General features: G+C 34.1%; 1 protein-coding gene across 1 annotated transcript in view; it reads right to left on the bottom strand.

The window, feature by feature from the left end:
- The window catches only part of LOC149923675 (histone-lysine N-methyltransferase MECOM-like), a 162,541-nt gene that overhangs the window by 78,845 nt on the left and 68,396 nt on the right, over positions 1 to 15,300 (bottom strand). The gene's annotated exons all lie outside the window — the stretch shown is intronic.

The raw sequence follows: 15,300 nt of genomic DNA, 5'->3' as shown, positions 1-15,300 counted from the left end.
TAGAGCACTATTTAGCGTAAGAGCGTTTTCTCTTATATTTCGATATAACGTGGAAAGTTATATTTAAGTCATAATTTAGTTCGTGTTACTTTAAATAAACTATCGTTTAATTAAAGATTTTATTTGATTAATTGATTATTTGAAATTAACCATTTGATTAAATTAATTAATGATTTTATTTGATTAATTTAATATTTGAAATTAACCATTTGATTAAATTAATTAACGATTTTATTTGATTAATTGATTATTTGAAATTAACCATTTGATTAAATTAATTAACGATTTTATTTGATTAATTGATTATTTGAAATTAACCATTTGATTAAATTAATTAACGATTCGATTAAATTAATTAACCATTTGATTAAATTAATTAACAATGCGATTAAATTAATTAACAATGCGATTAAATTAATTAACCATTTTATTAAATTAATTAGCGATTTGATGAAATTAATTAACCATTTTATTAAATTAATTAACGATTTGATGAAATTAATTAACGAGTCGATTTAATTAGTTAACGATTTGAAATTAGCCATTTGATTAGATTAATTAACGATTTGAAATTAACAATTTTATTAGATTAACGATTTGAAATTAACGATTTGAAATTAACGATTTGATGAATAACAAAATATTTGTTAGATTATAAATTATTGTGCCAAGTGGTCAAATAGCAAAAATTTCATCACGAATACGATTTAAAATAAAATCGAACTTTATCAAATCGTCGTTAATTTAAATTTAGGAAGTAAGAAGGTGTTTCCATTAAATATATTTCTTCGCGGTTTTCTTTATATTACACGTTAAAAAGGCAAAAGATAATTAAAGGAAATCTGCTCCATTTCGAGTTCAATTACACGAACTTCATCTTCTGCTCGACATCCCCCCAAAATTGAAATCCAACCATTGATCGTGGAAGAAAGATAATGAGAAATAGAAAAGGAAATGAACAGAATGTCAGAAAACGCCATCGGAGGAGAAAATTTATAGCTGGTGCCGAGGCAGGAAACTCAGAGTGCCTACCTGCCGTATCATCTTTTTTTAGATACATCCGTTACGTAAGGTACCTTTTTGTCATTACCTGGCGTTAATACCTATTCGAACAACGAATGAACTTACCTACTAGGATATACAAATTCTATTATCGTAAAATGCCTACTTGGGAAATAATTAATAAAGTTGTTTTTAATATATATATGGCCCTCATTTCCGGTTACCCCACTCAATTCAACATGTGGAGTGGCAGAGTGGTTAGCACTTTCGTATCGCATCAAGAGGAGCTGGGCTCGATCCCAGCTTGAGGAACTAGAGGTCGGGGATGGTTACCTTTTATTCAATAGATAAAGCTCTCAAAATTATTAATCGATTACCTAATTATTATTATTATTATTATTTAAAACATCTTGAAATAGAAAAGTGGAAGTTAATTAACTGTCTGCAGTATCTGGAAGGAATATTTTTTCCTTTACCGTCGCACGGCCAACTATGAACACGAGTTACCGAATCGAAGTTGGTTGTGATATGGTAGTCACGTGATTTCGTTTTCCCATTTTAAAAGGTTGATTAAGACCAAAATTACTTTATAGTTTCGCCTATTCCATTCTTGGTAAAATTTTAATAAATTCGCCAAATTTCGGACTGCCAAAAAGCATCGATTTTGGGTAAAAAATTAAGTTGAAGAAACTCCCCCCAAAAAAAACGTGGAAAACTCAATTTTCTACCGGAAAAAAAAATTCTGAAAACAAGACGTTTCAAAATAAACGAAAATATAAAATAAAACACCCCCCACCGAGTCACTCTGCAAGAACAATCACTAATCTTAGACGCCTTAAAAAGCGTAAAAAGAATATTCGCTATATTCCTTTCCATCGCGGGGACCCCCTGGTGGCGAGTTTACGCAACACACCAAAAGAATTCCCTCTTAAAGTTAGAGGTCGTCTGACCTTAGCGAGGAGTTGTAAGACTTTACCCTCGATGGCACGAGCCACGCGCGCGCTTCAAACAAAAAAAAAGCAGGAAAAAAATAAAATTACAAATTTTACCCCCCACCTCCCCCTTTCGTTTGATCCCGAGTTACGGCTTAGGTTGACAGTGCCTTCGAGGCGAGGACACGAGGGTGAAGTCGACGTTAAACCTTAACGCCATTGGGAATATCAGAGAGTAAAGAGCCGGGGAGGGGGAAACAACGCAGGGCGTTTATATACAAAAATGTTTGCCGAGTCCTTTCTTTGTTATACAAGATTACGAACGATCGAGGCGCCCCCACTCGTCGGAGAGGTCAAAATGGTTCGGGCGATTCGAAGAGCTTTAATTTCGGAGTCGCGGCACCCAAAGAGCCGCTTCACGAAAGAGGTTAATCTAGATAAGGGTACGAAATTTCCGATTTTCGTTTAACCCCCCCACCTCCGATTCTCCCTGTTCCTTTACGAACAAGTTGGCCAAAAGGTAAAATACAGTCCGGCGCTTAAAATACGGATTAGGTTAATTGGTCGAGCGATTAATGATTACTAGTAAACTCGAAATATCTGTTGTTTGGTTTTGTTTCTGACGCGTCAACTAACACTAGATTTAAGAAATAAATAATAATCAGCTAGGATAATATCAAAGGCACTGCCTTATGGAAAGAGGAAATCGAAGAATTAGGGGGAAATTCCTTTAACCAGTGGGGAGAGAACTTGCAAACTCAACGCAGAAGGAATGGTTCCGAGTAATCAACCAGTTCCACAGATTGGGATCGCACTCGGCACCTCTTGTTGCGAAGCGAAGCTGCTAACCACTCCGCCACCCCATCTAATATCAAAGTGTAGTATATTTTTGTATCAGCTGTCGCAAGACAGTTAGGGAGGAGTTTATGGGATTATTATTCCAATAAATTTATTTGAAAGCAAAGATAGGAGGTAAAAGTTTTTACTAATCTTGCAAGAAAATACAAGATTTATTAGCAAATAGGCGCTCAAATAAACTCCTCTCTGACTGTCTTGCCCCCCTGTTAAAAATGCTGCGTAGAAAATTCTCAGCTTTGGCAGTATAAAAAGAAACCATAGACAAACTAGTTATATGTCCAGTCGCAGCAGCACAAACTCTATAATCGGCTATGAATTATCTTTTATTTAAAGGTCTATTGAAATTGCCTTTTTTATTGATTTATTAGTCCTTTACGACGCCTAGATGGCGCTAGGATCCGGACCCATTGTTACGTAATAGATAGAAGCAATATTAATACGTAAGCGTGCGCACGAGGCCAAATCACGGTAGTCATTGTTAGATAGGCTACTTAAATCGACATTAAAGGGATACTCGCATATTTTATTGTCCGCCCATTCTTTGACAAACGGATTAGCGAAGATTATTTTCTTGACGGGGTGGTTTAACTCGTATCCACAATGAAGGATTACGATTATTGACTTACAATTGTTAGTGTATTTAGATACGTCTTTTCTGATCCTTAAATCCTCTAAAGTGGATGTATCCGAAACGCTGTCGTGCCTAAATTGTTGAAGAAACGTAAACTAGCTTTAAATTAACTTTTGAAATAGGTTGTAGTCGTAATGACAGCAGGAATGTCGTTTTTTTTTAAAAACAAGTGTTCTTTCTAACGTGCAAATCAGTATGGGTAGTAATAATAGTAGTAATTGTATGGTAATAATAGTATGAAATCTATGGCAAAAATAGTAGGAATTATATGGTAATAATAGTAGGTGGTAATAATAGTCAGAATTATATGGTAATAATAGTAGGTGGTAATAATAGTCAGAATTATATGGTAATAATAATAGGAATTATATGGTAATAATAATAGGAATTATATGGTAATAATAGTATGCATTATATGGTAATATTAGTAGAAATCATATGGTAATAATAGTAGGAATTATATGGTAAAAAAGTAAGAATTCTATGGTAATAATAGTAGGAATTGTATGGTAATAATAGTAGGAATTGTATGGTAATAATAGTAGGAATTGTATAGTAATAATAGTAGGAATTGTATGGTAATAATAGTAGGAATTGTATGGTAATAATAGTAGGTGGTAATAATAGTCAGAATTATATGGTAATAATAATAGGAATTATATGGTAATAATAATAGGAATTATATGGTAATAATAGTATGCATTATATGGTAATATTAGTAGAAATCATATGGTAATAATAGTAGGAATTATATGGTAAAAAAGTAAGAATTCTATGGTAATAATAGTAGGAATTGTATGGTAATAATAGTAGGAATTGTATGGTAATAATAGTAGGAATTGTATAGTAATAATAGTAGGAATTGTATGGTAATAATAGTAGGAATTGTATGGTAATAATAGTAGGAATTGTATGGTAATAATAGTAGGAATTGTATGGTAATAATAGTAGGTAATATATGGTAATAATAATAGGTAATTTGTGGTAATAATAATAGGTAATATAAGGTAATAATAATAGGTATTATATGGTAATAATAATAGGTATTATATGGTAATAATAATAGGTATTATATGGTAATAATAATAGGTATTATATGGTAATAATAATAGGTAATATATGGTAATAATAATAGGTAACATATGGTAGTAATAAAAGGTAATCATTAATTATTATAATAAAGAACCTAATGTAGTTAGCTATAAAAACTTATTATCCTGTCCAACGTAGTAATTAGTTGTAGTAGTTATGGGTGGTAATAATAGTAGGAACTATACTAATAGAGAAAATCCCAAATGGAACGTATAAAAACTATAGCGAAAGAAAAATTAAAAAAACGTGTGAAAATTAAGGAATGTGAAAAAACAATGAAATCAATAAAATTCCACGTAAAATACCCTTTTCAAATAAATGGTGAACCACTGGTGTTACACCAATCAACGTACAATCTTTTTTGCGAAACAAGAACGTAACTCGAATTGAAACTTGATAATATAATGTTAAGAATGTTGAAATTGAAAATACAAAACAAATTCAATTTTGCTAAGGCAAAAACCTTCCCATGGCTGAACCGAGCCCAAACACTTATTAAAAACTCAAATAATTTTGAATTAAAACTGCATTCTTTCACAAAATTTGAGACATATCAATTAAAATAATGGGAAACTGGTCCTTCATATTAGCAGAAGTATATAAAATGTGACTCTTATGAGAGAAGTAACCTAAAGAACTCTGCTTGGAACATGTATCTTAGCAAGCTCACGCTGATTTTTCCGAATTCTTTTCACAATACGAAGAAAAAATTGTGCTGGGCGAGACAAAATAATCTTCAATTTTAACGCTTTCATTTACACTAGATGGCACAAAATAGTCGTATAAAAATTTTCTAAGCGTATTACAGTTAAAAATATGTTTTTCACATAAGTAAGTTTACGTAAAAAAGAGCGTAATGTTTTACATTTAACATCGTTGTGCGGATAAATACAGGTTGTAAAGTTTGAGATAATATAAAATGAAAACTCGGAACTACTCGTTCCGCGTTGAGCGTGCCAGTTTTTTCCATAATGTTGAGGTTAACGGTAATAGTTCATGTAAGCTAGGAGCAAAAACACAAGGAGAACGCAGCTATACTCTTTAAACACGCTAACGCAGTGTTGTGTACAAATTTCATTGGACGAACCTTTATGCTGAACATTTTACGGGCGGGGGGAAGACGATTTCGGAATTTTCCCCTCCGATGGCAGCAGGCGCTAAAGCGAACCAATGAAAATTGTACACAAGAAAATCCACGACTTTTGACGGGTTGCGTTCTCCTTTTGTGAGGTGCTGTGTTTGTTGCTCCTAGATGTAAGGAGCTGTTGACCCACGTGATATGAAAGGCATGCCACCACCCTCAAGCGTTTTGTAACCCGGCCACCTGATTTAAAAGCTTTAGAAGTCGCTAGATGATTTGGGCCTAAGGTGGTGCCTTGGGTATTAGCCTAGCTAATTTAAATGGATACTTCTGTCGCAAGAGATATAAACTTATGATACAAGCAATGTCGTCGATTTGGGCGTAGCTAAGAGGAAGGTTAATCACTTGGCAAGCGCGCTATCTCTACGACTTGGAGTCCGACTTATTTGCATTCTTAGCGTATCGCGAGCGTACAAAATAATAACACGATATTTCTTTTCTGGTCGCATTCAAAAATGCTTAAGAAACTGGGAGAAGCTGATAAGATGTGGTAAGTCTCAGCTACACGTACTTTGTACTCGCTGGATACTTTAATAATAGAGTTCAAGCGATGGAAAGTGGAGCGGAATACAATCTAGGCGCCCCCTATTGTCAAAAAGACGCCCTATTAATGAGCCAGATAGGTGACCGTTTCCCGGAAACAAGACGCCACATCGACTAATCGAATTTCACATCGGTTAGTGAATGAAATGATCTTTTTTCAACGGGTAAGATTTCTCAAAGTTCTGCAGGATTTTTAAAAGTGATTTCAACATGAATTAAAGATTGTGTGTAAAATTAATGCTATTTATACTAAAAGGTTTTTAATTGTTTGTTTAAATTAGACGTACTTTTATGAACTGAGGTTTCAGATTACATTTGGAAAGTTATTCTTGCAAACTTGACCTTTCTTTATTTTTTACCATTATGTACCATATTAACCAATTATTACCATTATCTACCATGTTTATCAAATTTTACCATTATCTACCATGTTTACCAATTTCTACCATATCTACTAATATTAACCAATTTTTACCATTATCTACCATGTTTACCAATTTCTACCATATCTACTAATTATAACAAATTTTTACCATTATCCATGTTTCCCAATTTTTACCATTATCCATGTTTCCCAATTTTTACCATTATCTACCATGTTTACCAATTTCTACCATATCCACTATAATAACCAATTTTTACCATTATCTACCATGTTTACCAATTTCTACCATATCCACTATATTTACCAATTTTTACCATAAGGTACCATATTTACCAATTTCTATTACTGTGTACCATAATTATCAATTTTATTCACAAGGGCGTATCCAGGATTTTATTTCAAGGGGGGGGGGGTTTTGAGGGAAAATTTCAAGGGGGGGGATGCTGACGGAAGTTTTACTGATATTTAATAGGCACCCCCCCCCCGTAAATACGCCCTTGTTGTCTACCATATTTACCATCTTTTGACCATTATCTACCATATTTACAGTTTTTTCCATATTTATCATTATCTTCCATATTTACCATTATCTTCCATATTTACCATTATCTACCATATTTACCATTTGTTTACCATAATTTAGCATATTTACCAAAATTTGAATTTATTTTTATATTATATTATTTAATATACCTGTGAATGACCACTTTGGAACAGCGCGACTACGGCGACGAGGTAAGCGACTATGTTAGTTTCGTCCGTTTGAATCGAGAGACGTGTGAGAGATGAAAACACGTTATTTCTGAACGTAAACTCTCTCAAGCAGCGTCTCGAGAAGGAGGAAGGCTGGGTGTGGTCCGCGTCAGATTCTAAGCAGCCGAGAGAGAAGCCTGCTCTCTCATCACTCCTTGACTCTTTCTTGCCGCTTTCTCCTCACTTTTATCTCTCCATCTTCATCTCACACGCATCCACGACTCTCCCCCCTCAAAGGAAAGTTTGCCCCAATTTTATATTCGAAGATTTCTCCAAATATCGGAAAAATTAAATCACCGAGCATTTTATCAAAATAATATATACATTTATATATTTCTTCACAAACGCAGATTGTATAGCGTATTACTTTCAACGCGGGAAAGGTCTACATTGGAAAATTTGGTGAACAGGTATCTGGGTAGAATAGCAAAGTTCAACAATATTAGGTTTTTAAGGGTCAGATATTTGTCTAGTTTATAAAGTTCTAGATTATGAATTTTTAAGGGTGATAAATTTCACTTTTCTAGATTATGACGTTTTTGAGGGACAAACATTTCTCTAATCTATTAATTTCTAGATTGTGACGTTTTTAAGGGTCAGACATTTCTCTTTTATAATGTTCTAGGTTATCAGATTTTTGAGGGTCAGACCCTCTATTTTATAAAGTTCTAGATTACGACTTTTTAAGGGTCAGACATTTCTCTATTTTATATAGTTCTAGGTTATGAGATTTTTGTAGAATATTTTGAATACCAAAAACATTTTAAAACTTCTAGACTGATTTAAAAAAAATTAATATTAGAGGGTAATTAGTTTAGCATTTTTAGATTTTTAGACCAAATTTTGGGATGTCAAGATTATTAAATTTTATTTAAAATATTACCAAATATATTTTCTAGGAAGTCTTGTAGATTATGACGATTGTCTTGACATATATAAAAACTAAACAAAATGCAAAGTTCGCGCTAATAACAATCAGAAAAAATATAATAATGGCATTCTGGACGTATTTAAGAAAACCAAAAATACTACCACTATTAATAAATGATACGACAAAGAACCTAATCAATCTTCTAAAATATATATCTTCTCGAAATAGACGAACACCGGCCATTGTTAATAATAATTTATAGTAACGTCCTAAAGTACTCCATGCAGAATTTGAATGTGGCGGTAGGGAATCTCCAATTCAATGGAGAAAGGTATCCCATAAAGATCGCGCATCCCGTGGAGAGAAAGGTAATTATGGAGAAGCGGGAGGTCCAGAGATGGGCATCACTATGCTCAATTCAGAGATTTTGTCGTTTCGAGCGAAAGTGAGATGTAAATTATCGTTTATAAAAAATGATGGGTGCGTTAATTTCGCCTCTCAAATGAGCACCAAAAGAAAGGAGCGCTAATTTCGCCTCTCAAATGAGCACCAAAAGAATGGAGCGTCAATTACTCCTCTCAAATGAGCACCAAAAGAAAGGAGCGTCAATTTTTCATTTTAAAAGAGCACTAAAAGAAATGAGACCCTATTTATATCTCAAATAAACGTGAGCGTGAGCAGATTTATGCTATCGAGCGTGAGCTGAGCGACTGTTTAAACAAAATGCCCATCACTGCGACGCTAAGTCGAGAAAAAGTCATCATTAAAAATAAAGCAGGTGACGCGAATTGTGTTTACATTCGCCTAATAGTACCGAATAATTCCGTCAGGGGCAGGTCCATCGAGGTATAACATTATTCGTGGATACAGGAAATAAAAATTGGTAATAAAAGCATTATTAAGTGGAGGATTAAAAATGTCTAGAAGATAGTTCGGAAGATAGAAAATAAATAAATCAACGTGAGATTTTTCAGGCGTTGTCGTCAGGCCTAGTTTGCAAATTTTAAAGGGTGGAGACTCCCAATGTTTCCCAGCGCTCAGTTAATAGCGTACTCGAAGACTAACCGGTGGTACAGTCAACAGCTAACGTTGAACAATGCGTTGTTCAATTCAATTGTGAATTCAAGGGTCTATTGGCCACTTTATCCGACAAGAGAAAAGGTTTTTCATAAAAACTAGTGGGAAATTGACTTTTCTTGATTTTTTCGTTACATTATAAAGAGCGATATTTTGACGGATATCCACGTGATTAAATGTAAAGTACCTCTTAATATTTAGGTTAATACGATCCTCCAAAAAGATTACGTTTGTTGTTAAGGGTAATATGTTTCTGCTTGAGATCGGTGAATTGTCCAATCCATTTTGTTTTTGGCCTCCGGCGAAAATTGTAGAGTGGGAATCAGTATAATTCGCGTACGTGCAAATCCTATTTCGGAAGCTGTTGATTAGAAAATTGGACGTTGAGTTGGGTTCGGTTCCACCTTGTACCCGGTTTGCCGAGTTAATCAGATCTCCAGAGTGTTAAATTAACGATATTCTACTTAAGGGGGAAGAATACAGTAAAAGCCTCTTTTTCGTTCAAGCTGAACGTTTCTGTTTTAACATTTACATAATTGAATTACATTTTTCTTATTAGGCTGAACCTTCCTCTAGTGCTTAAAATAATTTTGATAATTCTAATATTAATAGTTAACGGGATATAAGGTCCTAACTAAAGGGTAGTTTGGGCGCTTGCCCCACTTGTTTAGCTCCGGGGGTCCGAATTAAAACGTAATAACTTAATTACTTTTAAATTTAAAATTGTCAAAATTATTTTAAGCACTAAACAAGAGGCTGTTCTATACTTAAATATTTATGTTATAAGTTAAAATACAAAATTAAAAGAGTTCAGCTTGAAATAGCGTGAGAGTAGACAATGGCCACTGTAGTCTTCCCCCTTAAGAATTACTTTTCAAATGTTTTTATGAAATTTTATTAAAATATTCTATAAAGCGTACTTTTTAATTATTTAATTAGAAATGATTTTTGAATGTCCATAGAGAAAATGTTCAAAGGACATCGCACTTCTTCTATGGGATTTGGCTTTCGACAGATTTTTTTCAAAATGAAACATGTTGCTAAGCTTGATCAAAGGAGCAAAATTGTCTCTTGCCATTTTTCCCTAGCTCTTATAGTTTGTCCAGTATCAGCGGTCAAAAGTGGACAAAACTTAGTATAATATATTTTTTTAAAAGGAGTCACGGCCCATCGGTTAGCGCTCTACGTTCGCGCGTCGCTAGTCCGGGCTCACTATCAATAGAGTTTTCTTGCCAAGATTTTTACACCTCTACTTCATTATTTCTTTTCTCGCAACTTATTATTCGATGAATTTTCGTACGTGGAATTATTTAATATTCAATATTTTATGAGCACTAATAAAATAAAAGAAATACTAAAGAAATCAGAATATATATGATTAACCGTTTCGTTGAATCCCACATTCAACACTCGCTCATAGGTAAGAAACAGTCACTCAACAACAGATCAAACACTTATTTATCGATACAGCACATACTCGGTTAAAGTCACGGTCACACGACAGTTAAGACTCAATACTTAACTATTTATCTACTGAGTTCGTTCACGTGCGATCAGAAAGTCGTACGAACAGAACGAAACCAAATACGACGCTCGGTTTTGGGAAGCACCCGGAATTTCGGCAAGAAACCTCTATTGATAGTGAACCCGGACTAGCGACGCCCAAACATAGAGCGCTAAGCGATGGGCCGAGACTTCTTTTAACAAATAGACTACACTAAGTTTCGTCCACTTTAGACCGCTGCTACAATTTTGCTCCTTTGATCAAGCCCAACAATATGTTTCAATTTGAAAAAAATCGGTCGAAAGCCAAATCCCATAGAAGAAGTGCGATGTCCTTTCTAGAGATTCTTTAGAAAAGTGGGAAATTTGTCTATCGGATTCGAGATTAGAATTCTATAGAATTTCTATAGAAACGTTACTCCGCAATGGAATCTTACTACGATAGGCGAAATCATTTTAGCTTCAAACGATAACTGCCGTAGTTTTACATTGAAAGCGTTGAAATTGTCAACATATAGTTCCCGACGAAAATTTTGAAATTTGGTCCTAATCGGTGCATTTCCGGTGACGCTAATGAATGGTTATTATAGCAATAACTGTCCTAGTGCTCATACATCGCAAATTCAACAACATCCTAGTTACATTTGTGTCACGGTGTTGTATCCAAATGGGATCAAGACCCAGTCAATACGGAAGTATAAGTAACAGAAGTGATTACAAGCTACGTAAATAACGCCTAACCAAGCGAATAAAAAATCATCTAAAATTATACTGAAATAGTAAATCTTTTAAATGGTAAATGTTCTAATTTATTACAAAGTTTCAGACAAGTTAGACGATATTTAAACACCCATTGGACTTATGATACAAAGTGACTTTCAAAAGGAGAGAGTTGAATGCAACGGAGCATTTAATTAGGATGAAAGTACAGCTTCCCCGTTTTTCGGACTGGAATCTGGAATGTTCCCCGTCAAACTGTGAACATAAAAGTGTTCCACTCTGAAGTGCACGTTGATTATAGACCCGCAGTTTAAGGATTAGATATATCTTTTCAAGACATCTACGAGGCATCAGAAGCGATCGGACACCTTCGCCTTAAAAGACTCGTTTTGCTGGAATCCTTTATTTTCGAGGCGTCATTGGGTTGTTTTTCTCCCGCTTTCTCACTCAATGCTTCGCTACCCTTCGTTGCATTCATACTCGCAATAAGTGCTCGTATCTATTCAGATCTGTAAATGATATCCTTAGGCTGTGCTGGCCGATTTTGGAAGATTTCAAGTCTTTTTAAAAGTATTTACCAAAAAACACCTAAGGCAGCTTTTTCACGTGGTATTGTTAATAACGTTACAAAGTTGGTTTAACAAAGGGAACTGTAAACAGAAACTTTCGCCGCTAGTGGCGTGACCGAGTAAAAGGTCCTCTAAGCAGACGGATCTTGCTTTCGTTTTGAAACTACCCGTCGTGAGGACTGCCAAGGGAATAAATACTTGTTGTCAAGACTACCAACGGAATAAATACTTGTTGTCAAGACTACCAACGGAATAAATACTTGTTGTCAATACTGCTAATGGAAGAAATACTTGTTGTCAATACTGCTAATGGAAGAAATACTTGTTGTCAATACTGCTAATGGAAGAAATACTTGTTGTCAATACTGCTCATACAAAATTACTTGTTGTCAATTCTGCTAATGCAAAACTACATGTTGGCAATACTGCTCATACAAAATTACTTGTTGTCAATACTGCTAATGCAAAACTACATGTTGTCAATACTGCTAATTCAAAACTACTTGTTGTCAATACTGCTAATGCCATAAATACTTGTTGTCAATACTGCTAATGCCATAAATACTTGTTGTCAATACTGCTAATGCCATAAATACTTGTGAAGACTAAAAGGGAATAAATACTTGTTGGCAAGACTGCTTATGCAATAATCAGACTTCGTCTGCTTAGATGACCTCTGTCATTTCACAACAATTGCGAGAATGAAAATAGTTGGACCAAAAGTCACCGTAGTGTGAGCTAGCCTTAAAAAGGAGTTTTGGAAGTGGGACAAGAATTGTTAAACTAGATCCAAATCATGAAACTTCCAAATTACACCATTTTTTGACAAATTCCCAATTCAAAATTCAAAGGATATCGTCAACTTTACTTTGCCAAACAAGGTCCCAATCTCAAAGGTTCAACAAATATTTCATCAATAGCTAACTGTCTCGGTTGAAATGTAGCTGTACAACGCGCGTCAGTATCGAAAAACTGGAAACCGCGGGAGCAATTCAAACAAATTACAAGCAAATCACTTCCTCGTCGAAAGAGAAAGTTTGAAGATTAGTCATTATAAGAATCAAATAAGTCCTTCAAATATACAAAACCGCCAAGAAAGCTGTTAAGGTAAATATCAGAAGTTATGACACTCGGTGTCGTAATTTCGCAATCGTAAATCGTCTCTCAGCGATGACATGGATCTGTGTAGACATCAAAGTTGATGCCAAATATCGCCGCGATCAAAAATAAAAAAGTTATCCGAATTATACCCAATTTATTAAAAGATGAAAGCCCAGAATAATCGATCATCATTTTTGCGTCCATCAACTGGAATAATACGTTCCTATTGCTCTCTAAAGCAGAACACGTCATTTATTCTTTACACAGTTTTGTCATTTAGATATTTGTATTTGGACATGGCGGATGACGACATATTTCAGATTTGTATGAAATCGTTTAGAGCTCTATAGAGGATGAATGGGGTTCTATAGCCTATAGAGTGTTCTATAGAAAATCTGGTAGAAAGGTCGGTATAAAATTTATACTAAGTATTAGCTTAAATTTGAAATAAAATAATTAACTATTTCTGATGAAATTCTACGATATTTCTACTAAGTATTAAAATAATTTACAAATACTATTAAATTCTTAAAAATAACTTAAGAAAATAAAGCTTCAGAAATTAAGAAAAAACCTTTAAGAAGTTTAAAGAAAATTCCTTAAATGTTTATTGAAAGTATATTCTTTTCGACCCAAAAAAACTTTCCAGATTTGTATAGAAACTATTCTATGCAATCTGTAGAAACATCTTAAACTATTCTAAAGGCATTCTAAAAACATATTTAAGAATAATGACCCATTTGCTAATGACAATCTATGAAATCTTTACTAAATATTCTAAAGACCCTTTTCACAATTTATCTACAAACATTCTACAAAATCTTTAAAAAAATGGCAGCCTTGGTGTCAAATTTCCTGGTTTTGAAGACAAGGAAACCGGGGGAAGTTTGGTGACTCAAATACTGGATATTAACCTCTCCGCCAACTCTAATAGAGGCACCATTAAATATGCAAAATAAACAGTAGTTTTCTTATCTTTACGACATAAAAACGGATTGGCGCCAATCACCCGACTAACACATCCGAGCAGTTAATTAGAATTTAGATACACACGAAGGTGCAAAATCACGAATATCGATATTTCATCTATTCGATTTATTCGCGGTGTAGTGTTTATTTTAGAATTAAACAACCAGTTTTTAAGGTGAAATTATAAAGAATACTGAGATCCGTTTTAACTATCGCTACAGGGTGCTTTTATTGGACCAAATTTTGTACGTTATATTTAGCACATTTAGCAAACGAATTTATATTTAATTAAAGTGTAAATAATTTTTACAGGCGCAACCCTCGGAAAAATATTCTATTAATACAAAACGGATAGTATTCTAGATATTTAATTTCATTTAGTTTTGCACTCGAAGATCTATTTGGTCCGAGTTTCGCGTCTTTTCGTTTGCTCGAAGACCTATCGGTACGAGCTATTTGTAAGTTTATAAATTTCTTCAAATTTGTTTAGGGTTTAGCTTTTTTATCCCTTTTCTTAATGGACTTATTTACTTATTCGCTAATATTTTCATCCTTAGATATTTTTTAGTTGCTTCTATTGACTCTATAAAATAACCATAGCATACCTTTAGAATGATTCATTTTATTTAATATATTTCCTTTAGAAAAACTTAAGAGCAGTTTCGCACTATTTAGAATAGCTATTAGCAATAGAAACTCTTTAGACATATTTTATCTCAAGGGTTATCTCTAAAGATAATAGAAATTATAATATAAATTAATTATCTTTAGATCACGACACAAAAAAACAGCATGGCAGGCCCGGAAAAACTTTATGTGTATGGGCTACGAATTATTGTTTGCTTTGGTTCCTCCTCTCAAGTTTATAGTCGAAAATGGATGTTTATTTCCAGGTAATGAACGCTCTCTCTGAGACCCGGGATTATGTTTTTCTGTTCCGTGTTATTAATTTATATTAATTTATGACGGAAAATGAACAATTGTTTCCAGGAAATGAGGGCCTTCTTGACTCCAGGAATTATGGTTTTCCCGGGGCCCCTATAGGCTGGCGGGCCCGTATTTTAACGTATCTCTTAAATTGGTCGCGGAAAACGTCCTTGGAATGAAGACCCTTTAGGCAAATAATGGTTTGGCCGGAGTTCGTGCCGGCTCA

This window comes from Leiobunum rupestre, chromosome 10, assembly GCF_980474605.1.
Source record: "Leiobunum rupestre chromosome 10, qqLeiRupe1.1.hap1, whole genome shotgun sequence".
In the NCBI taxonomy this organism is placed as follows: Eukaryota; Metazoa; Arthropoda; class Arachnida; order Opiliones; family Sclerosomatidae; genus Leiobunum; species Leiobunum rupestre.
The sequence above is the reverse complement of the archived record's forward strand: the minus strand, read 5'-3'. Positions and strand labels throughout refer to the sequence as shown.